This window comes from Chrysoperla carnea, chromosome 1, assembly GCF_905475395.1.
Source record: "Chrysoperla carnea chromosome 1, inChrCarn1.1, whole genome shotgun sequence".
NCBI classification, from domain to species: domain Eukaryota; kingdom Metazoa; phylum Arthropoda; class Insecta; order Neuroptera; family Chrysopidae; genus Chrysoperla; species Chrysoperla carnea.
The window spans coordinates 36,567,362-36,591,667 of NC_058337.1; the positions used below are offsets into that span (position 1 = coordinate 36,567,362).

The 24,306-nt window shown below is 30.4% G+C and overlaps 1 protein-coding gene and 1 long non-coding RNA gene across 2 annotated transcripts in view; one reads left to right on the top strand and one right to left on the bottom strand.

The window, feature by feature from the left end:
• The window catches only part of LOC123303108, a 386,779-nt gene that overhangs the window by 153,992 nt on the left and 208,481 nt on the right, over positions 1-24,306 (bottom strand). The window lies entirely within an intron of this gene.
• Positions 2,635-4,085, top strand: LOC123305561. Its single transcript, XR_006536844.1, has 3 exons — positions 2,635-2,698; positions 3,332-3,625; positions 3,921-4,085. It is a non-coding gene; the product is annotated as an uncharacterized LOC123305561 (long non-coding RNA).

The window sequence follows — 24,306 nt, forward strand, 5'->3', positions numbered from 1 at the left end:
TATTTTTTAATACAGTTAAATATAATTGGTTTGAACTCTGCATCGACCACAGCGTAAAAGCCTTGTGCACACCATGCCAGTCAGTATGCCTTATTCACACAATGCCAGGCAGATAATTTTGCAACAAAACTGACCAAAAGATGCTCAAACTATCAGCTAAGTACAGCCAGTGAGTAGTTAGTGTTTTAAATTCGTGAGCAATGTTAGCATTACGCACCTAAAAAAACAGAATCATACAAAGCCACTGAATAAAGCAGTCATTCAAGAATTATGAAAATATATTTTCAATGACACAGTTTGTATATTAACCAAATGGCATTATCAAATATGTAATAATGGGTTCCAGTAAAGTTCTGTAAGATATAAAGATTAAAGAGATATTCCTTGAAGAGATATTCTATACCAATCAAATACCTGTTCAGCTTGAAGTCTATCGATAGTCCAATTTAAAATAATGTACGTACCTGAAAATTAAAATAAAACATTGTTAATTACAGTTTCATATGAGTTTATAAAAGTAAAAGTAAAAAATTTGTTTAATAAACATTTGGTAATATACGTCGTTCAATAGTACAATGATTTAAAATCACATTCTACATAAACGGTTAATTTTTGATGACATATACAGTTTGATGAGAAGAATCTATTGTTAAAAGGTAAAACTTCAAAAGTGAGGTTAACAAAAAAGTTTTAAGTCATTTCTGGCTAGAAGTACTATTATTGCAATATGTACTATGGATGCGATTTAAGAAAGAATGTGTAATTCTCTATGAAAAATGTCCTATCAATATTTACGTATTTTTCAAAGGATCCGACGAAAACGCGATTAAGGGTATGTGTTGTTACATCTTTAAGGCGGTAAACTTGTATTTTTCAAAAATATTGCATGATTATTATAAACAAAAACGCTGTCATCTTGGAAACGAAAAATCACACGGGAATGAAATATAAACAATATCTAAATATATGGTTGCATCAATATGGCTGTACTATAATTATTCGCTCCGTGCGTGAGTTTCGTTTCCATGGTAACGATACACTACTTTAATTATAGAATTGTATGGATGCATATATAATTGTATGGATTGCAATTAAGACTTACATTTAAAATTTAATATTCTTGTCTCACAAATTTAAATAAATAATTATGATAATTTACATTTGAAAAATAATATTTGTTCAATAATATTTGTTGTGATTTCTTATTTTCACAATTTTTAATGCATTAAGTTTAATTAATTCGTGTTTTTCAATAATTTTAATTTGACATTTCTATTACATTAACATGTAAAGAATTGCAAATTAGTCATAACAGCCCCCTTTAACTCCAAAATTTTTCACTTAAAGCGCTGGCATCGATTTTTTTGTCCGTACCATGACTACGCACACAAAGAATACTTCATTTTATTATTTACAATAACTTAATAATTTCATTTCTACACTCGTTTGAATCAAAAAGAAAATGCTTTTGATAAATTTAGATAACTACATTTTTATTTTTATTTTTAAATTACTTCGATTTAATCATATGGCTACCTTTTACATGCATGTTACATGATAATTTTACACATAGTTTAAATTATGCATATATTTTTTTTTATCTGTATAATAAGTATTAATCATACTGCAATTACGTTACATTTTGTCGTTCAATTATAGATACCCTATTTTTTTTGATTTTATATTGGTTTTCATTTGAGTGCATTCTGAGCGAGTTGAATAACAGCATGCTTCAAGACATAGTATAAAACAAAGTCGCTTCCGCCTGTCTCTCTCTAATCACTATGTATGCTCAGATCTTTAAAACTACGCAACATATTTTGAAGCGAGGAAGATTTTTATGTATAATACATACAAAATATAGTAGGGTAAAGGTTTGAAAGGGATGTGCTTCAAAAATTTAAAAAGTTGTGCATCGATTAAGCTCAAATATTGACAAGATATACAACAAGCTTAATGGATGGTTCTTATCTATTTTTAACCTTCGGGGATGGAAAGTTAGGGCGAAAAAGTGGGGATAAATAATCGAATATTTTCAAATATACCCATGTGGCGTATGAAGTAAAAGAGCATGACGTGTACATTACAAAACTTTAAAAAAGAAAGTGGGGTTGTTGCCCAGTAAAGCGGGTAATTCACAACTAGTAATTCAATTAAAACATTCTCGAATGTATGTACATTCGATAGAAATGACTCTGATTAGGTTAGGTTAAGTTAGAGAGGCTGTCCTCGGGCGGGACATACTAGACCGTAGGATCCGTTGAGATACCGATAAACGATTAAGCCTACCCATCCACTACTCCATGAACCATGTGAATCTATTTAAGAACAGTAGAAGTGCTTTTTCGTCAATGTCCATCCCATCAAGTCGGAGGGATTGTTAAAAAAGGTTGGCTCAAGTGAGTCCATCTCCTCATGATGAGCATGCCTACCTCCTAGGTAGTATCCTGTAATGGCCACAACAATTTTTCCTATTAAAACGATTCTCAATTTAGTTAGAGAAACGAATATATATAAGATGTCGCAGTGGAAGTCTTTGTTGATCGGACGGGTCATGGCGCGCAATTTCAAGAGAAGATCTACTAAATCGATATTAGTTATGTGAAGTTGGCTCTACTGTATTACAACTTAAAGTGTCAATAGTGATATTGAATACAACGTGTTGTGTGTCGACGATTGGATTAACGAAAAAGAAAACGTAAGTGATCTCAATTAAATTCAATTATGTTTATTTAATTTTTTTTTGTAAAATTTCCTTTAATGTTTCTACTATTCACAATTTTATTTTATTTATTTATTTTTTTTATCAAATGTATAGTAAACAAAAATAAACACTTAGCATAATTTATTTTGACACCTAACCTAAGAATTTTGTATTGAAAAAAATTAAAAGAAAGATTTAATATTTGTTTAAAAGGGGACATACGTTAGTACTAACATTGACAACAGTGGTTCCTGGTGAATTTCCTTCCAAATTAAAAGCGCATACAGACATTTATTATATTATTTTTGTTGAATAAAAATATGTATGTATATTCGGACAAGAGCCATTTGCCGCAACAGCACGGGCGAGGTGTATGGGTCTTCGATTCAATTTAGATCGTCTTCACCACCACCTAGCGCCGCGAAATGGAGAGTGGCTGACCCTTGTCGTTAATAGGCGGCTATTGGCCAGCACCAAATTGACAAGGGCCACTCGACAGCTTGACTAATAGATCCACCAGGAATCACCACGCATTAAAAAAAACTTAACTAATATTATTTCCTAAATTTAAAATGTTTGTTAAAACCTCCAACCTTTTATTAACGTCACTTTTCCCATTTATTTTAGATTATGTCCTTTGGTAGGCAAATTAATTGATAAGGAGGAAAAAGATAAATACAACTTACATAGTCATTCATGAATGGAACCGGGGTTGAACAACCGGACGGCCAGGAGAGAACGCAGCAGCACACAGCGGAATCACTGGGTGTTCCTCGAGGTATACCAGATTTTCTTCCATAATTTGTGTTGATCGAATCGGCCTGCATGCGGTGGTGTTGCCGCTGATGGGCGATGTTGAGTTTCCAAACAACAAAAGATGAAATAACCATGCGGTCGTCCACTCGAAACTTGTATCAGCAGGTACTCCACGTGAATATTTATCGTTTTTATTTTAATTTGTTTTTGTTTTATTGTTCCTATTTAATCATTCGTTGTCGATTCATTAACTATAACACGATGTTGGTCCAGTTTTAATTTATGTTCGATTTTATTTTATTTGTTTAATGATCGTCGTCGATTGGTTAATTTTAATCCACCACGAATGAATATATTCCGAGCTCTTAACTTGCTCGATGCAAAAGTTGAAGTAAAGTATTTTTTTTCATCAAGAAACCATCAGGTCATTTGTTGACTCATTGTTTTTTTGTTTTATTAGTGCCTGGTGCCGCCGTGATCCAATCACGACCTTTCGCGCCGTGTTTACCGCCTGCGATGCTGCGTGCGATTCTCTGTTTGTGCGTCGTGTGCCTGGCCATCCGGGTATCCACTTTCGGCCATTTTTTTATTTTTATGATTTGTAATGAAAAAAAAATTGTATTTTAATTTTAAATAAATTTTAAATATTTTACTGACATTTTGTTTTTTTGTTTTTTTTTTTTGTAAATTTTTTGTAAATTTTTTTCTTTTTTGTTCGGTGGGTATAATGTAGCCTAAGCCGAACTCCATGTGTGAAACCAAATATGAGTATCGTCTCACTATAAATGCCCTTCGAGGTGATATAAGATCTTCAAAACGCCTACGATTGTACTCAAACCATATCTGTCTTGCAGTATCACAAGCACGTTCCTCCTTCGACCTAAGATTGGTCTTTTTGAAGATATCTTCCTTGAGGAGCAACTTGCAGTTTGCAAGCGAAACTCCTCGATGTCCATTAACGCCTGTGTCCGATAGCATTGTGCCATTTCTAGTAAGCTCGCCGGCTTTACAATTTCTTGGAATGACCCTGTATCTCCGTATATAAAAAGTTTAGATTCATCTGTTCCGGTAGCTCATTTAAAGACATTCGGTAGTCCGGTGCTACCTTTGAGGGTTGGTACACTGAGCTAAGGAATTTCAGCGCTACTTAGCTATCGATGAAGATTGTAATGTCGCTGCACATGAGAGTACTAAGTCTTATACATTCACATACTTCGTAAAGACAGACATCAGCCAACCGGAATGGCAGCCGTAAATCTAGAATTTCAAAGAAAATCCTCAGTCTATCTTCCTTTGTTTTGTAAATAAGTTCATATTATCTTAGCAACGCTTGTTTTTTGTACTCCATTTTCACGGAATCAAATTTTGAGAAATGCTTCTTTGATTTTTACTTAGTATTTTAGCTTTCGGCAATTTTCATAAATAGGAACAAGTTCCTACATTTTTGTTTCCTTGGTCAGTGCCAGGTATTATTTTTCAAATATAGGAAGAAGTTCCTACGTACTGTCATAGTAAAAAAAGATAATGTACATATACTATAAACAAAAGAAAAGAAACCCGTGTATTACAATTATATATTCTATCTTTATCACACTCATTTAAATTTGATTGCCGTAAAGAAAATCAACCAACAAACACTCTTACTCCAAACCCTCGTCATCATTATGTCGATATCTCTCCTTCAATCAGTCGAACTATGTGATGCATCATATAACACTCCTTTCCACCAACCAACAACATCCATAGACATATTCTCTTTATATTTACCTTCACCATAGCCTTATTCACTCATTTCATGTCTATTGATTGTAAATTATTACAATAATGTTTCATTGAACAGAGAAAACAGAATCTACTTGATCGGTGTATATATTCGTATACATACCGATGAATGTACAAGAGCGAGGTGGATGTTTTAGATAGATCGAGATGTATTCCTCGTTAGTTTTAATTCGACTGCAACACTATGACATCTTAGTTAACAATGTATGAAAAATCAATGTGTTCAACAAGTACTCTAAGTATGCTTAGTTAGGCGGTCAGAAAAACTGAGTACAGCGTTTGTAATGGACACATCTTTCATTATACGTTCTTTGTTGTGAAAGGTTCGATCATGTAGTTTCCACATCAGTTACGCTGAATATCTAAATAAATTCACTGAGCCCTTTCTGGGAGTATATTGTGGGTCTGAACACGCCCCATTATAATATGTGGACTAGACAGAGCTACCGTAGACACTTTTTAAATAACAAATTATTCCTTTGGATAATTCTTTAAGGCTCAATTCGCAAGGCTTGGAGAGCCATAGAACCTATTGTGAACCTTTTATGAGTTTTAATAACATTTCGCTGATAATTTCAGCTCCGCCAATTATTTTGAGAGGCTGAGTACACCTTCTTCATGCATATACCATGAACTGCACCAGTCCCAACAAAAATGCGACTGCTTGGAAAATGTATTTGCCAACTACTTACGAATTATAGTGAAATTCGGTTATAACGACGAAATGGAAAAAACACAACTGAATGTCACAATAACAACTTATTCATTGGAATTATACATTGGCTATAACGACCAATGTAGGTAAATATATACTTTTGCAGGACGTACATACTTTTTCGGATTTAGGAAAAATTAATACAGAAAAATTAAACCGAAAAAAATTGCTATAATAATGTCCTGTTTTTGAACGCAAATCTATTTTTTCCTATTACCACTTTTCCTATTAACATCGTAATAGTAATTTGAACCATATGAACTTAATTAAAGAGCCCCAATATTCACTTTATTAGGACCTTAAGATTAATATATCGGTTATAGTGACCAATTGTCATTCGATGTAGTCAGCAATAACGACGGACAATTATGATCAACCATAATGGTCTGACCATAATCGACTTGAAAAGGACAATTCAGGTCGTTAAAACCAATTTTGTTCAGATAAACGTATGAAGAATGTTGTTTACAGAAAAGTTTTGTAAATGTGAGAAAAGTATTTTACTGGTTCATATATCTTTATCCATTATGATGAGTTTCATGTACTTGAAATGTTCTTAAATGTTAAAATTAAGAGAAATAAATTAATGTGATGAAAAATGGAAATGTAGTTGTTATATATAAAAATTGTCATACATAAAAAATAAAGGACTTAAAAAATATAATTGATTACAAAATTTAATTAAATAGATTTAAAAATGAATAAATATTTTAAAAAAAAAAAAAATTCCAAAATTTGTCCTTAGTTTTATGGTGGCAATTTTTCCGTGGTGTAGTCTAATTGGAGATCCCGCCACAATAAATAACGGGACCGCATCCCAAGACACAGTACCGCATGTGTGACTTGGAAATCTGTGTATTGACTGGCACTATATTTTCGTATCTAAAATTTAAAAAATTTACAATAAATATCAAATCGAAATTAAACATTTCGTTAATAAAAGAAGTAAAGATTCACTAAATGGTTAGTGTGCCCAGAGAAGCGGGCGAGAATCAGCTAGTTATACATAAAGTCAGTCAATATGTTGCATTCACACTCTCGTAATCTAAATGTTAATTTTCCTATCACACACAATCTTTATATGGATCGAATTAAAATTCAAATAATAATATAAAAAAAGAGAATTTTGTGTTTTTACATTAAAATGTTAAAAAAAAATTAATTTATTAAGTAATTTCACGGTTGATAACCAAATCAATTTATTTCTTTATTTAATATGTTTTGTGGATTCGAATAGTGAATTATTTACTAGTATGATGATGATCATTATTATTATTTGTTAAATACATTGTTCTTTTTTTTTTTTGCTTTCTTTTCAAAAATTATTTTAATTAAAAATAAATCATGACAAAGGACCAGGAATAAAAATTTGTTTTTAGCTACATTCAATATGGAAAACTTCTCCCTGTCGTTTACTGATCAAACTGTGAAATCACAAGTACCAAGATTTCTGTAGTGATATTTTCAAGTTTTAAAATTCATAAAACATTGCTTGTTTAAATCTAAGAAGGTTTATAATACATGTTGTGTACAGAAATTGAAAAGTCTTATTAGACCCAAGTGTGTAAAGTCGAAGTATTCTCTTTTATAGAGTGTGGGAAATTTTTTCATTTAATTTGATGTAATTCTTTAAGACGGATATTCACGTAAGAAGATAATGGAATTATGATGTTCGAAAGAATTTGATACTGTAATAGAAAGAAAGTGTCTGTTGGTGGCACCTTGTTTTGACGAGTATCCGATAAAATGATGCATGTTTCATTCAACTTCTGATATGAAAACTATCCTCAAAGAATCATCATCTAGACCGCGGGACAGAAAGGTGTTCCGTAATTTATGTCGGTTAAAGTACATAAATTACGAACAAACAGATTATATAAAATAATTGAACTACTTTCTTATGCGCAATGATTGATGCGCGAATTAATTTACTAAGCTACTGCTTGAAGTATGAGAATATGTCCTCTTCGACTTGATCCACCGAGCAGCAAGCATCGTCAATGTAAAAAGTAATGGATCCTATTTATTAAAATACAATTTAAATTATTAGCATGCGGCATACTTAAAATTAACATGTAAAAACAGTGAATTTCTTTTAAATTATCTGGTATGTATGGACAAATTTTTATTATTGTGGAATTCTGAGATAGCTTGAAGGGTTTTTGGGTTTTTAATTTTATAATGCATCCATTTTTAAACTTTGATATAAGTTTATTTAAAATCCTAGGTTAACATGACTTAGAATTTATTTATCTCCATTTGTAAAAACTTTAGATTTGTGTATTTATTAAATACCTACTAGTATTTGCTTTTAGTAAAACTTAATGTGTTAAATTTAGGATACTGTACCAATTTTGTAGTTGATCATGAATTACATAAAATATCTCTCAAGTTTGTATTATCTTTGATATTGTTTTTAACTCTTTCCTTCTGACATTTTGTTTTGTAGGTGTGAAATTTAAATCCATGCGGTAAATTTTGGAAAGTAAAGAAATGAAGCCTTTACTTTGAACACCAGACATGCATTCAAGTTCTGATTCTCTTAAACCTCTGGACCTGTCAGTTTGAATATCAGGGTGGCTTTAAATAGTACAAATTATCCCGGAAAACTGTATGGGTGGGCCCTTAGCATACTTTTTAACTCGTACTCTAAATCTTTTCTTAACTTCGTAACTCGTAACTTGTAAATCTTAATTTTGATATATTCATTTTCTCAATAACCCCTCAAGGGTTATCTTTCTTCTTATTTTTTCTTTTTGCTTCAAAGGGTGCTTTATTAAATGATAAAATACTGAAACTTTGTTAGTGGGTTCGTTTAGACGAGTCTTCCAAACTTCTCTCTACGATTTTCTTCGGAAGTGTTTTAAAATGTGTATGATAATCATCGGTCTGAAAACACGCAGCAGGGAATTTGTAGGACACCATGAAAACATTAATAATTATTAAACAATAAAATATTTTGTCCGACAAAAATACTACACAGATGAGCGTGTCTACCACCTTGAACATGCCGTACTTAATTATTTTTGTTTTTGAATACATACATAGTTCACTTTTGCTGAATTGATTAATGATTATTAATGTTATCAAGTGGCTATAACGTCCGGTAAATTCCATGCCGCGTTTTTTCAGACGGATTGCATAATTATGCAATTAAATTTCAAGTATGTATTGATCATTTAACAGGGCACGCTTTATGTCCGTCGGTCTAATCGCCATTAAAATCTCTTCACGAAATTTTAAATTTGTCGGGTCTCTAGAGAAAGAAAGGTCTCCGAATGACTTTCTTTAAATAGTTTTACGACGACACTTTGACATTAGCATCTCAAACTTCTGTACTTAATAAAATAAATATCAAAATGTACCCTGGCCCAAATTTATGCTCATATGTACTAAAAGGACACATATTTAATCAGCGGAGCATAACCTTTGACCTAAATTACATTCTCTCATTACAACAAAATTCGTAAGCACAAAGACTTCTTAGTCTATATTCGTAAATGACATTGTATAAACATAGAACTTCCTATTACTGACGCAAATGAAATAAAAGACCAAATCTTAACTCGTTATACTAATTAAATTCAATTTATGAACCCAGTTAGCAAATAAATGACGGAAAAAGTTTATAATGTTTATGTAAATTGCCTTTGTGCTTTTTCAAAGAAAATTCTTTTATTTTAAATTCAAGAAGGAAAAAATTATTTATTTGAGCATTTAGTTCTTAAGTCAAAAACCATAAAATAAATAATATACAATATTAGTAATAGCGTGTGGAGTATTATTATGTATTATGAAGTAAGTCTATGGTGGATATTCTTTACTGCTTTTGTTGTAAGTTGCAGGTTTATTATGCATGTACAGAAGGGTTCGTGTCAACCTAGCAGGACTTCAGCAAATGGTTAATGATATCGTTATAATAATAGTATTTTCGGAACCCACTGCCAGCAAAAACGGACACTATTTTTAATACTGCCCAAGAAGCTGCTTAGAAAAATGGGATATTTCACACACAATACCCCAATCATGGAGCGTTGCATAGTACTGTTTCACAATTGATAATCATAAGAAATAAATAATGAGGGATGCTTAGTTAATATTGTCCAATTTCTAAGTTATAAAAAGGCGTTTTGGCAATATTAACAATTAATATAACAAAATTTTAATACCTTGCCTCTAGAAAAGGGTGAATTTTCAGCTTTAAGTGTATTGAAAAATTGCCATTATTTTAAAGTAATCTACGATTTGATGAATTTCTGCTGTTATAACTTGCACCACCCTATATAGGTTTATATAAATCTAAGAGCCTTACTTAAACGAAAAGTATGGCAGCTCCAAATTGCTAAGGGAAATTTCAAACAAGTGAAATTTACAAAATTTAAAAAACCCCCGAATAACTTTCGGTTACGACACCCTAAACTCGCACTTCAACAAATATAAGAACACAATCCGTTAAATTATCTTTTTCCTTAAAGTATTTTGAACCCTAACTCACACTTGGAATGGGTTAATCCGTTTAGGCGCTACGATACCACAGACAGACACACACACCGACATACACACATAGCAGTCAAACTTATAACACACCATTTTTTTTAAGGGGGGGGGGTTAAAAATATCAGTGAGATAAAAACAATCACTGGGAATCAATATCCTTGGAAATGAAAAAGTTACACATTTTGTAATGAATTTTTTTAGGAACTTTATTTCTCGGCAACTGTAGTTCCGTATCCTTATAAAAAGATGGCGTGAATATCAACATGGAAATACTTTGTTTTCAAAATATAACTTTTAGAATATACAGAGTGAGCCATTTTCATATATATACACCGAAATATCTCGTTTTATTGTTAACCAATTTATAAATAAAACAAAAGTTACATAGTTTGATGGGGGACATGATGTTCTGACATCAGATTGGACCTAGTTCTTCAGGTTCTTTAGTAGCCAATTTAGATCCTAAACGGTAAGAGATAGAATAATACTTTCAATTATAAGGTTGATGCTCATTAAAAAACTTAATGACTACAAAACATGTCATTATTGTATTTAATCGAAAGAAAATACGGTTAAAGTTTATCGATAATTGTAGGCCACAGTCATGGACACAGGCGAATGCCCTCCATTGCCCTAGACAACTTTTAGCTAAAGCATTTTTCCGTCATTTGCGTATTTTCTTTCGACAAAATGCAATAATGACTTAATATAAAAATGACTTAATATATTTATGAATAAATGCATGAATTTTTAAGTCGAATTTCTTCCCAAAGCAGACGATTTCGGAAAAAAATAGTTTAAATAAAATTTCCGACGGTTTGAATGAAGCTTGGAAGCTTTACCTCCCGACGGTACACATACACACACTCGTTTTGTCTCAAACAACAAAAACACACCAAAAATCAAGGAAAAAAATTTTCAATTATATCTTCCAACTCCATCAAAGACAAATATGTCGCTATAACTTGCTGTAACAAAAAAATATTGAAGGCGGAGGGTGGTAAATGGTGTTTAAATTCCATGAACGTTACAAGTAAGTACCGTCGAGTGCCAATGGCTTCAACAGGTCTGGTAATTAAAGGGTCAAACTAATTTTTATATATTTATTGTTTTTAGTAATAAATAAAAGTTGATGATGAGAGGCCATCCGAATTAGAAGAAATCACTTGACATTGGCCTTATCAATTCGAGCTGTGTGTTATTAAATTGTGGAAATTAAAAAAAAAGTATGAACAAACGTAATCAGGCAGATATGAGCGTGATGAACAAAAACGTTATCAGGCAGCTTTGTAAATATGATAAATAAGCAACTAACACAATACTGGAAGTGTTTGGAATTATTTTTATTACCTAAACAATTTTCAAATACAGTGAATTTTTAATTTTTTAAATTTCCAGTGCAGTAAACACAGCATAAAAATTTATTGCATTTTTATTCGTGTACTCGTGTACACGAGCGTAGTGCGATGGTCATTTTATTTGTAATATTGCGTGGTAAATAATTCCATAATATATAATACCTATATTGCTACCTTTTTATAGCCAAAACCAGTAAATCCAAACATGAAAAATGTAAAAAAATAGTCAAATTACGAGGGCCAAGATTAGATTTGGAGCAGATGTGTTATCTTTTCATTTAGCTAAATATTTAGTAATAATAACGCTTATCTCAGAAGTATTACTTTTTCTATGCAAAAAACTATTATTCTTGTAAGAAAAAAGTTAATTTATTTTATAAAATATTAAAAATATAGAAAAAAAATCATGATAGAAAAGATTATAAAAGTAGGATTGTGTGTTTATTACGCTTTCACGAAAAAACTATTAAGTGGATTTTAATGAAACTCTACAATCATATAACTCATACATCAGACTAACATGTGACCTACAATAAAGGTATTTTTAAAAAAATTAAATTTAATCTGGCATTTTACTGCGACACCCTCATCATTTTGAACCATTAGGTCAAGATTTCTCTAAAAATGGTAAACGAAATACAATTCCTGGCCATATTTTCTAAGTACTCAATGAACTATGACGATTTACATTGTAAAAATTGAAAACTTTACGTATAGTTTTTTGAGTGTTATTAAAGAAGGATAAGTGAGAGCAAGGGAAGCGAAGGCGATCATCTTTCACGATTTCTATTTTTAAACACACGGTGGTCTTTAACTAGTCAAGCTAGTTTGTAAATAGTTTTCAAATACATGGCTTATGAAAACAGAACCTATGCTTTGAATAGTTTTCTTTAACGAAAATGCCATATTTTCAATAACTTTTATGAAAAGGTAGGTATCTCATTTCCAAGAAAATGATTGCTCGGAGAAATTTTATTATTTGTAATCAACAAACAAAGGATTAGTAACTAGAAAATAGCTTGAACGTTTTACTGTGATTCAACATCTGCGTTGAAATGTAGGTATACAACGAATAATTTCAGTTCATTAAATAAAGTAAATTCAAAGCTGATCATATATTCCTCTATACTACTCCCGATAACTAGAGCTTTTATAACTTAAATTCCTTTAACTTAATATTTCAGTTTGTGCTCTCATCTTTTAAGCGAATTTCAAAATATAATCCTCAATTAGACGCATTTTTCTGTTGTTCTTTTATACATAATTCGAAGCCTCGTTAATATCCGTGAGTCGCCAATTCGACAATCCTAATTGTCTTATTTTCCATGACGTTCGGGTTACTGGTTGCATTTATTCGTTAATGTGTCGTGAAATATTTATTTAGATAGTGAAAAGCCGTGGGGTGGGTCTAATTCGGCACTTGCCGAGGTCCACACGAATAACTTCCCAGTATAATAAAGTTATACAAAATTAAACTTGACCGAAAGTTATTAAATTATTTTCGGATCATATTATTGTTAATACGCTTCCATCGGCACGACAACGAAGTCGACATAATTTTTTATTCGCGCGATATCGATCAAGAAAAAAAGTGACCACAATCGGACCCACTACAATAACTTCTTATACTGGGAAGTTAATTAATCGAGGAAAAAAGAAAAAGGGAGTTTTTGATAACTAGGATTGTTTATCATAAATTGCATAATTCTTAGTCTTTTCAATTTTTCAATTTTCATTCGCTAGATATTACTTTTGGCCATCAATCGTTTGTTGATCGCATTTAACGTTATTCGGGTTTGTATTGTAAAATACATGCATATAATACTACTTTTTAGAAATGAAACTGGTAGCTTGAAAATAGCTGCCGCAGTCCTCGCGTGCTTAAATATCCATTCAACACCTGGTAAATATACAAAACGGATTTGTCTTTGACCAAACAAAGATAGTTAGCATAAAATTACAAACAGTAATATACGTGTATTTCACTCACTCGCTCAATTTTACAATAAATACATAATATCGTAATAATAATACAGTTCACTATACGTTTGAATCAACAAGACATGCACACATTTGGATTTAAAGCCGACTTTAAACCAATAGTTCATCCATCATGTTTGGTATTTGTTTAAGTTTTTAAGGTTATTCAAAACAATTTAAAATTCAAAATAAATAAATCTATTGGATTTGTACAATTTTTTCCATATACTGGTCCACAGGAAACACAAAGAACTCACGCAAATGAAAATTCTTATGTAAGAAGTAGGAGAGCTGAAGAGAGTGGACGTATTTTCGGACTCTGTTTAACGCTAAAGAGTTTATTTTGGGATGTGATATCAGTTTCTTGCTAACTTCCATAAGGCGAAAATATAATGCAATAACCTTAAAACTCTAAAAGAGGTCGGAAAATTTCAATAATTATAAACGTTTGATTTAATGTGAATTGTTGATCAATTGCTCGAAAAGTATGTCTTAAATCGAAAATTATTAATTAATTTATTCGAACATGACAGCCTAGTGTTGTGAACCCAAACCGACTAACTATACCATTTGTAAAGCATCTTGTTATCCATTATCATATATGAAAGAAGAAGACTTTTTATGGACGTTCTTATGTATAAGACAAAGAATCAGACAATTTATTGTGTGTGATGGCTTAAGTCAGCTGTCGTCACGTATACTCAAAAACAACTAATATATGATATGATTGCAAGCGCATCAAACGCAATAAATTGTTTCTTTCTATCTCTCATACATAAAAACGTCCATAAAACTGTTCTTAATTCATATATGACTAGCGAGATGCTTTACAAACTGTATATCTCTTTAGATTTCACAATACAAAGGCAGTTTTGGCGCTCGTGTGATCGAAGCCTTAACAAGTAAAACATACAAACCCTCACAAGTCAAATAACATATTGTAAATATATTTAATACGGTTCAGTGTGTTCTTGGTGCATTTACTCACTGACCCTTTGCACTTAAATACTATACTATTGTTTATATAATAACTATGGTTGCTTGTTGTTAGCTTTAATTTTATAATGAATTATTTTAATGGCATCATACAATGTGCATGTCTAACATTAGACGTAAATATACTTCTTAGATTTTAACTTGAAAACAAATTCTTAAACCAAGCTTGAATTTACTTAACAAGTATTATTTGCAGTGATGTTTTTGGTAATTAACATTGAATGGAATAGCTTTTAGACAATAATTATACAGTGCAACCTTAATATAACGAACCTCAATATAACGATTTCCTCGATTTAACGAATTTTTCGTAATCCCCTTGAATTGTCCATAAGAGTCAATATAAAATATACCTCTACATTACGAATATTCTTTGCGTACAACCTCTATATAACGAATTTTCAACTATCAAGAAATAGTATAAATACATAGCAAATACATATACATATGTAGTAATTTGATAAAAATGTGTTATCATTTATTAGTATAAGTACGTAATACATATTGAGGTGAATAAAACTATTCTTTTACCTCTTTATAACGAATTTTAGACCAATCTAACCTCAACATAACGAACCTCAGTTCAACGAATTACTTGATATAACGAATATTTACTGGTTCCCTTCAGATTCGTTATATCGAGGTTGCACTGTATTAGGATTTTGAATTTGATACACATTTTATTAAGTATTTTTACACTCTGTTTATAAATTAATTATACAAGGTTTCTGTATATACGGTAGGGTCGAAAAATGAGCCATTTTTCTAAATTGTTTTTCACCATCTTAAACAAAATTTCATAAATTGAATTTAAAAATGTATTGTTAACTAAATAAAGGTAATTTTAATTTTGAACTGAATATAAAAAAAATTGGAAAATTGATGCACTTATATGTTACCATACAAATCTTATAATGAGCAATTTTCAGAGGCATGTTTTCTTATAAAGAAAATTGAAGTAAGCGAAACTCGTTTTTAGTCCCCGAACTAAAAAAAAGGGTGTTATAAATTTGACTGCTATGTGTGTGTGTCTGTCTGTGGCATTGGAGCGCCTAAACGGGTGAACCGATTTTAATTTTTTTGGTTTCGTTTGAAAGGTAATTCAATGGAGAGTGTTCTTAGGGCTTCGTACCCGAAAAAACTAAAAAGTGGCGATGATCTTCAAAATTCATTTTGGAAAAGGCATGACATTTAATTTTAACATATAAATAATAATTTTGCAAATGAATGTTCAAATAAACCTGGCTTAATTCATTTCGAAAAGTGAAATGTTAAATAATTAGGTAATTCAAAACAATAATTCAAAAGAACAAAGTCAAATACTTCAATTTCAATTAAAATATTTCCAAAAATTGATCCCAAAAAATGATAGCTTTCTAAGTATCCTTTTCAACTCATCTGATATCCTTGACCATCACTTTGATTGATTTATGAAGGGGTGTTATAAGTTTAAAGTGTTTATCTGTGCGTCTGAGTGTTTCTCAATGGCATCATAGCCTCTAAACGGTCGAACCGACTTGATTGAGAATATTTTCGTTTAGAAAAATTGGTTTACAAGGGATAAATCGCATTTGTCGGGGGTTTTTTAAATTTTGCAAATTTCACTTGTTCCATATATGTAATACATTTTAAGTGATCGTTTTCATCTTTTCTATTCATCATTTTTATCAAAATTAACAACAAACTCGAATTTTTTGGGAATTTTGTTCCTGAATTTTTGTTTAGGATGACAATTTTTGCAGACACTAAATTTCTTTTAAATATTAAATCTTCAGGTCGACAGCTATGATTATATGGACGAATTTTACTTTCTTATGGACAAATGATTTTCGTTTGAGTTCGTCAATTTCTAACAGAATCATCAACATTCGAAACGGAATTCTCAAATATAATAATGAAGGTAGTATTTTTTATTATTTTATATCAAATTACAATCCTATTTTATTAATTATCAAATTCTCTCCCAACTGTCAATCGCTCCTGCTTGACGGCAATAAAAATATTAATTACAATCACTTCGTGCCCGCTTTGTTATACAATGTTGTTATGCTAACAACTCGTTAAAACTAGTATTTCGAATTAAACCACACGCTCCCGTGATTTCAAGATCATTATAATCGTAGTTATCGATGCGCACCGGCCGTCGAATTTCTCGCGGATCACAGTTAATCATCACTTCGGCCTCCTCAACAGGGTCATGAACCTGTTAATCCACCATTGCAGTCTCTTCCCTCTAAAATGGGGTGCATTCAACTCCCTCTGGCTTTAAATATACATTTTTCCCACGTAAACGTTCGCCTTCCTAATCGCGTTTTCTTCTACTCTCGGTTCACCCGGACACTACCAAGAATACGAAAACACTTTTGAGGATGGAGAAGTTTCCGGTTTGGATCCCTTTTTAGCCGAAAAATTGTGCCAGAAGACAATGTCCTTCATAGAGTCTCTTAATGGGCCTACGGTTTCTTTACACGAAGCCATTATCACGCAGCCTATTGACGTAGAGAAATATCAAATTAACACTCCATTTATCGCAAAATTTGTTATGCTCCTCCGAACGGAACGTCCTGTGGTCCGTCATGAGCGCGGCTGGCAGCACCCCTGCACTCATTTTTTGAGGAACTATTTTAAATTAACTTCTAGAAACACAATTTTTCAATCCCAATGATAAAACAAAGACATACAATCAAATTTGTAAATAATTTTTATGATTCCAATGATCATCAAATAAACCAATCATAGAAGCAAAGTAATAAACTGTATAAATTGAATAAAATAAAACAATAAATGTTAAGGGTTCTTTTAAAAACTGCATGTACAATAGATATTATTTTACAAACACACGCATTACAGCCAACTAACAATCTAAAGGCACGTGCACATTTGGAATTGTTTAAAGAGACAAATGTAATTTATAATTTTTATTATCTTGTTAAACGATACTACATTCATTTTTTTTATTTTATTAATATTGATTTAAGTAAACATTTACTTTTTGTCGGTCGTATAATATGTACGTAGTTAGTACATATTAGTGGACAAACACAGGGGTTGTTTGCTGTTCATGTGTGTGTGTTTGTGTGTATTTGTTACTTTTATGGAGTAATTTGTAGTTTGGTGTACCAAGTAGTAAATTATTAAATATAAAATGTCACGATATATTAATATAAAAAATAAAATAAAATAAAATAACTAAAATTATTAGAGTCGTAAATTAAATATGTATTGAGTACAGGATGTTAGGTAAAATGTGGACGAATTATGCATGTTCAAAGTTTAAGAAGACCACTTTCAGTCTTTTTTTCGAGTAGTCTCGATAATCGGAAACTAATCACTAAAAAATGATATTGTTTTTTTGGATATACATCTAATATGATTCCAAAAACATAATAGCATCATAATGAACTATGTATAATACTGTGTATTCAGACTCGTTTAAAACATTGAAATGCATACATTCGAATGCTGTTATTAAACGAGTAGTTTTTAATTTATGGTTCAAAATAATGCTCAAAGATGTCATAGATAAAATTTAGTTTTTTTTCCTTCAAAATTATAGCTTATTTGTTAGTCTGATGTATGAGCTATATTATTTTACAGTTTCATTCAAATTTATTCGGTAGTTTTTGCGTAAAAGCTTAACAAACACCCAAACAAGCAATCAAACACACATCCTTACTTTCGCATTTATAATGTAGTTTATGTTGTGTCTAAATTAATTATGTATGAATGAGAAATAGAACTTTTGTTAAATTTTAGTAGACGAACGCTATCTGTTAATATAAAGAAGAAAACGGCGGATTTTCAAGTTTCGTTATATTCTAAAGTGATGGCGTCAAATTTCTTTGCCGATCCACTCTCTGTTTTTATTTACTGAGTGGTGCGTGTAAGGAAATTTCACTTCAAAAACATGTATTATATACATCATATTGATTATAATCACAAAAAAAAAATGTATTACATATATCATATTGATTATAATATTTTCATAAGTTGTACGATATTTTCTATGAACAAATTGAAAGTTGCTTAAATTCAAATTTTCGCATAACTTCCACTAAATTTAAATTTTTAATATTTTATTTAATGTTGTTAAGAATAATTTTTCGTAAAAAAAAAACGCACTTTTAAAAAAAAAAAAATTATATTGCGTTTATAACATCTAGGTCAATATGCAGTGTGAGTAAAAGTGCAATTAGAATAGAGATTGTTTTTTAAAAGTTGGCTTCAGTAAAATAAAACTAAAGTATAGTAACTGTTTTCATATAAAGCTTAATGTACATCCATAACTGTTTGATCTCACCCAGGTTCAAAAGAATTTTCAAAATGTAACCATATAAACACTTATTTAATGTACTAGCAACAGTATTGTTCGAAAAAATTTATTTATTTCCTTTAGATTCTTTGAAACTCCCTATCTAAAATATGCCTAAACTACCACACCATGACGGGGTAGAATTATTGTATAGGATGAGTTTTTATTACTTCCGGTAGTACAACGTGAAAAATGATAATTTTAAGGGTATTACTTACGAATAGGTATATGATGTACTATTCGTGAAAAGTTTAACAAAAAGGGAGATGTTGGTGCATGTAAAAGTTTGTTTTGTTTTTCGCTTTTAATTTTTACATGGTGTGAACAAATTTTTTAAGTTTTTTTATAGGAGGGTTGCCTATAATTACTACAATTTTATTTTCTAAAAATAAATCAATTCGTATTAAGGTCAAGATTGTAATCAAAACCTCATATACAGTTTATGTGGAAATTAAAAAAGCTATATTAAGTATTAGGTATGAAATTTATTGCTACATAAAAGAGAATTCCGAAAAAATCAATAACAACCACTATAAAATTCTTCTTAGTGGTTTAGTTTCCTTGCAAACGCAAATTTTTGTATTTGATCATAAGTTCCAATCATTCAGAGCATTCATCCTTAAAAGTTATTTAATTGTGCATACAAATGTGGCATTTAATTTATTATGAAATCGATTATGCCAGTGTATGTACAAACACGTAATTAATTTGCATAAAAAACGAAATTATTAAAGAAAAAACCACCACTGTTAGCTTCTTTTTTTTAACTCCCGAACTAAAAAAAGGTGTGTTATAATAAGTTTGATCGCTATGTGTGTGTGTCTGTCTGTGGCACTGTAGCGCCTAAACGGATTAACCGATTTTGATTTTTTGGTTTTGTTTGAAAAGTACTTTAATGGCGAGTGTTCTCAGCTATGTTTCAAGTGCAAATTAAGGGTTCTGTACCCGGAAAAACTAAAAATTGGTGATGATCTTCCAAATCGGCTCAGTTTGGAAAAGGCTTTAAGGAAAAAGGTATTTTAATAGAGAGTGTTCTTAGATATGTTTTAAATGCGAATTTAGCGTTCCGTAGCCAAAAAATGTTTCGGGGGTTTTTAAAATTTTGTAAATTTCACTTCTTTTTAATCTATCTGCCCCCTTAAAGTGAGAGGATGAAATTTTTTTAGACGGTTTCTAATGTTGATAATAAGTTTAATTTTTTGAAGGATTAATTTCCGAGATATTAAACGCAAGATATTTAGAGAAAATCTTTTAAATAACATTTAAATTAACTACACCATTAAAATGCGTACTTGAAAAAACTCAAGAAATAACGTCCTTCGAAACAGCAAATCTTTTTCTCATTAAAACAGCTTATCAATTTTACTCCTTGTCGATATAATTGTACTAGTCAGCAAAAAAAAAAAAAAAAATCTTTATATTTTTTTTTTTTTTTTGTAATACTTCTCATAGAGCGAATCATTAAAAATTAACTGAAATTGTTTTTCTTTATAAAATCACGTCTTTTAACATTTATTCATATTTTCCGTATTATTTTCCACTTTCTGTCATTTAAAAAAAATTTGTAGGAAGGAAAAACAAAATTTTAATATGAATTTCTAAGAAAAAGAAGAGGAAAAAACCTCCTAAAACAATAAAAGTGAGTTTCTTTATTAAATATGAAAAAATGAAAGCAATATTATCAAAACAAAAAAGACGGTCTTGAAATATTTTTATAAAAAAAACAGTATCTTAAGATATAGCTAAGATACAGTAAGTATATTCCTTTCTTAAAACGTTTTCAAGATCGGTTTCTATCCAATAAAGTATACGAGCGAAGATATGACAAACCAAATAATACTCTCACACAAAGATCAGGTTACTCTTTATATGTGAACTATTGATGAAATTTATATTTTATGGAGTAGATTAATTTTTATATTTTATGTATTATCGTACAAAAACAAGCTGACAATGCTGCAACATTCGACAAACTTAAAGACTCACCGGCGGCCTTTTGATAGAAGGACATCATCTTATTGAACTTAAAGAATTCAGAAATAAAGACTATAATGATAAACGCATAATATCCCGGAGAAAATCAGACAGATTTTCGTGTCAGCATCAAAATTGGCTGAGATACGTCATATTGTACGATGTGATATGCCATATTGTACGATTTATTTAATATTTGGGAAAATGGACACATTTTAAAATTCGTAAAAAGGTAAATACAATAGATTGTAGTTGGCGTCAGTAGTATGATAATTCACGTAGCTATGACTTACTTACTAGCATCTTGGAAGACCAAATGTTTCTTTCAATGAGCCATAGCGAGCGAACAAAGCGAATCTCTTTGTTATTTTATAAGATTTATATTGATATCATACTTTTTCGATTGAATGTACGATTTTTGAGTCATCGCAAAAAAAAACTATTAAAATAACAGCTTGTATACAGGGTGTCCTGTTATTGACTGCAGAAATCCAGCTAACCAAAATAAATTCATCAAGAGCAACGAAAAAACTATTTTACAAATGTGGTTCGGAGGCCTAATTTGGGAGATACGGGTATGACTAAAATTGATATATTTGTTCATTTACTGACTATCATTCGATAACAAATAGCCAATGATAATCAGATGATGATAGTAGGTTTCATTTAATAATTGAAGGGATTTTAAATAAAGTATAAAGTGATCTAATTGGATTTGGTCAAATTATTCCAATTTTTATATTTTTATTATATTAGTGTAATAAAACAAATTATATTATTTATTTGATTTGTTTGTTTACGTTCAATAATATAATGTTCACTCAAAATAATATCAGTTTTATTACAATAATATACCAAAAATATAAAAAGTGGGATAATTGGACCAAATCCAATTAAATCATTTATACTTTTTTTTTAATTCCTTCAATTATTAAATGAAGCCTTCTAACGGCGCCTGATTATCACTGACTACTGGTTATCAAATGATAGTCAATAAATGAACAAATTCAATTTTTGTCATACCTGTATCTCCCAAATAACGCCTCAGATCCAAATTGTGAAGAGATTTTGCAGTAATTAACAGAACACGCTGTATATAATATGAGAAAATGCCAGGAGTGGAATAAAATTGAAAATTCAATTCAATTGATATATTGACTGTCTAACCTGTTTAAGCAAACCATGAGACAAACAATTTGTATTAGTAATCTACTCTATACCTAAAAGAAAGTACATTTATAGTACACAAAATATCATTTGTCAACAAGTAAATCGTTCAGTCAATATAATGAAATGAACTTTACATATCTTAATACTTTCTAACATGAATTATGTAGATGGTCGAGGGTGTATTGTTGTGTGTGGGTTTGGCTGTTAAAAATGAAGGAGTAATATGCTTGCTACTGCTACTGCTACATTATAACAAGCATAAACCCTCTATCAACATAGAGTATCTATCTCATACACTATTATTGTATTATATGTAGAATAGATAGATACGATCCAGCAAACCATATTTTTGATATATTCAACTTGGGGGGTTGGTATGGAACAAATAATATACATATATATTAAAATTCAAAATATGTGAACATACAACAAAATGAGGGTTGTACTGTTTGGGTGGTAAAACAAACTCTACTACTGCTTACTTACTATACAACAACACTGATTGTATTTAATATGACAAAATATGAAAGATAACTTTTGGCCACAATCTATATCATCATTCCATAGATGTATAGATGTACATCAATTTTGGATTTTAAATGGTTTGAGTAAAAGGAGTAGGTAGGTTTTTATGATATATTTTAAACAAATTTACATAATATTTTTTTATTTCTAGAGTTCCGTTTTATAATAATTGACTTGAGAAGCAATTAATAAAAAATTATGAAGTTTGTGTTCGTGAAAAAAAATGGTAGTTCCATTTTTGGTAAGACCCTTTGTTAAATAAGAGATACTTTTTTTACTTAACTGTTAAAAAACTTTGCATTTGTACAGAAAAACCAAATCAATAATTTGCTGTTTAAGTTTTAGTAGCACTTTTTTCTAAGCACTTGTAAATTTTGGCATGTGGTGCCTTACAAACAATCATAGTATAGCAATCAATAAAATTAATTACAAAAAAATTCAATATAAAATATCAAAATTTTAGTAAACTATGTCGATTTAAGTCATGTTTTCTCAGTGGCGGATTTAGAGATTTGCCGCCCGTAGGCTATTCAATTTTTGCCGCCTCTAAATTTTGATATCTTAGTTCACAATCATATCAATTATCTATCAATAAAATTGCAACTTTATGATTTGTGCTCCATTATCCTCATTACATCAACTTTTCCCGTATGGTTAGTATCATCGAGAACTATGGTACCGTGTTAGATCCTTGATTATTTTTACAGCAAAGAATTATCAAAAAACAATATTTTATGCAAAAAATATCTCAAACATGTACCAATTTTAAAGTAAGTTAAGGTATGTGTTAAAACTATACACTTATGTAATAGGAATAAAGCTTACACAAAAAATCTAGATTTGGCGAACGTTGATAAATATTTATTATTACACTTACAGTTACAAAACAACACAATAAATATATCCTTTCTTAATTATTTGTTAGTATTATAATTCAAGTCAAATTATAAAAGCATTACAATACTATTTTGCGACACTTTGAATTCGCAAAATCATTTATTATATCGTCGTACGAAATCTTGTTTATTAGCTCTGACTCTATGCACAAGAGAGCTAAAGCGTTAATTATTAGGTACACGGAGAAAAAATTATAGTAATTATCAGTGAAGAAAATATGTAAAAATAACTAAATTTCGACTATAATATGGAATCGCTATTGCGATATTCTAAAAATTCATGATCATTACATTATAATCAAAAGCGTTTAGCAATTGTTTATGCAGAGATTTTGAGATATTTATTATTTAGCACTGTATATAGGACTATATTTCGGTTTTTGTTGAATATTTTAATTCCTCTATAATTTTAGAAATTCGTATTTTGTGTGTGTATTATAATTTTTTCTAAATTTTGTCAATCGAAATAAAAAATTTATGAACTAAATTTGCCGCCCCTTAAAATTTGCCGCCCTAGGCTCCAGCCTACTCAGCCTGCTGGTAAATCCGCCACTGTGTTTTCTACAAAAATCTAAAGTAATGCACTGTTTTTATGCCAAAATATCGTGAAGTTATGTTATATGGTTTATAAGGCGTTGCTC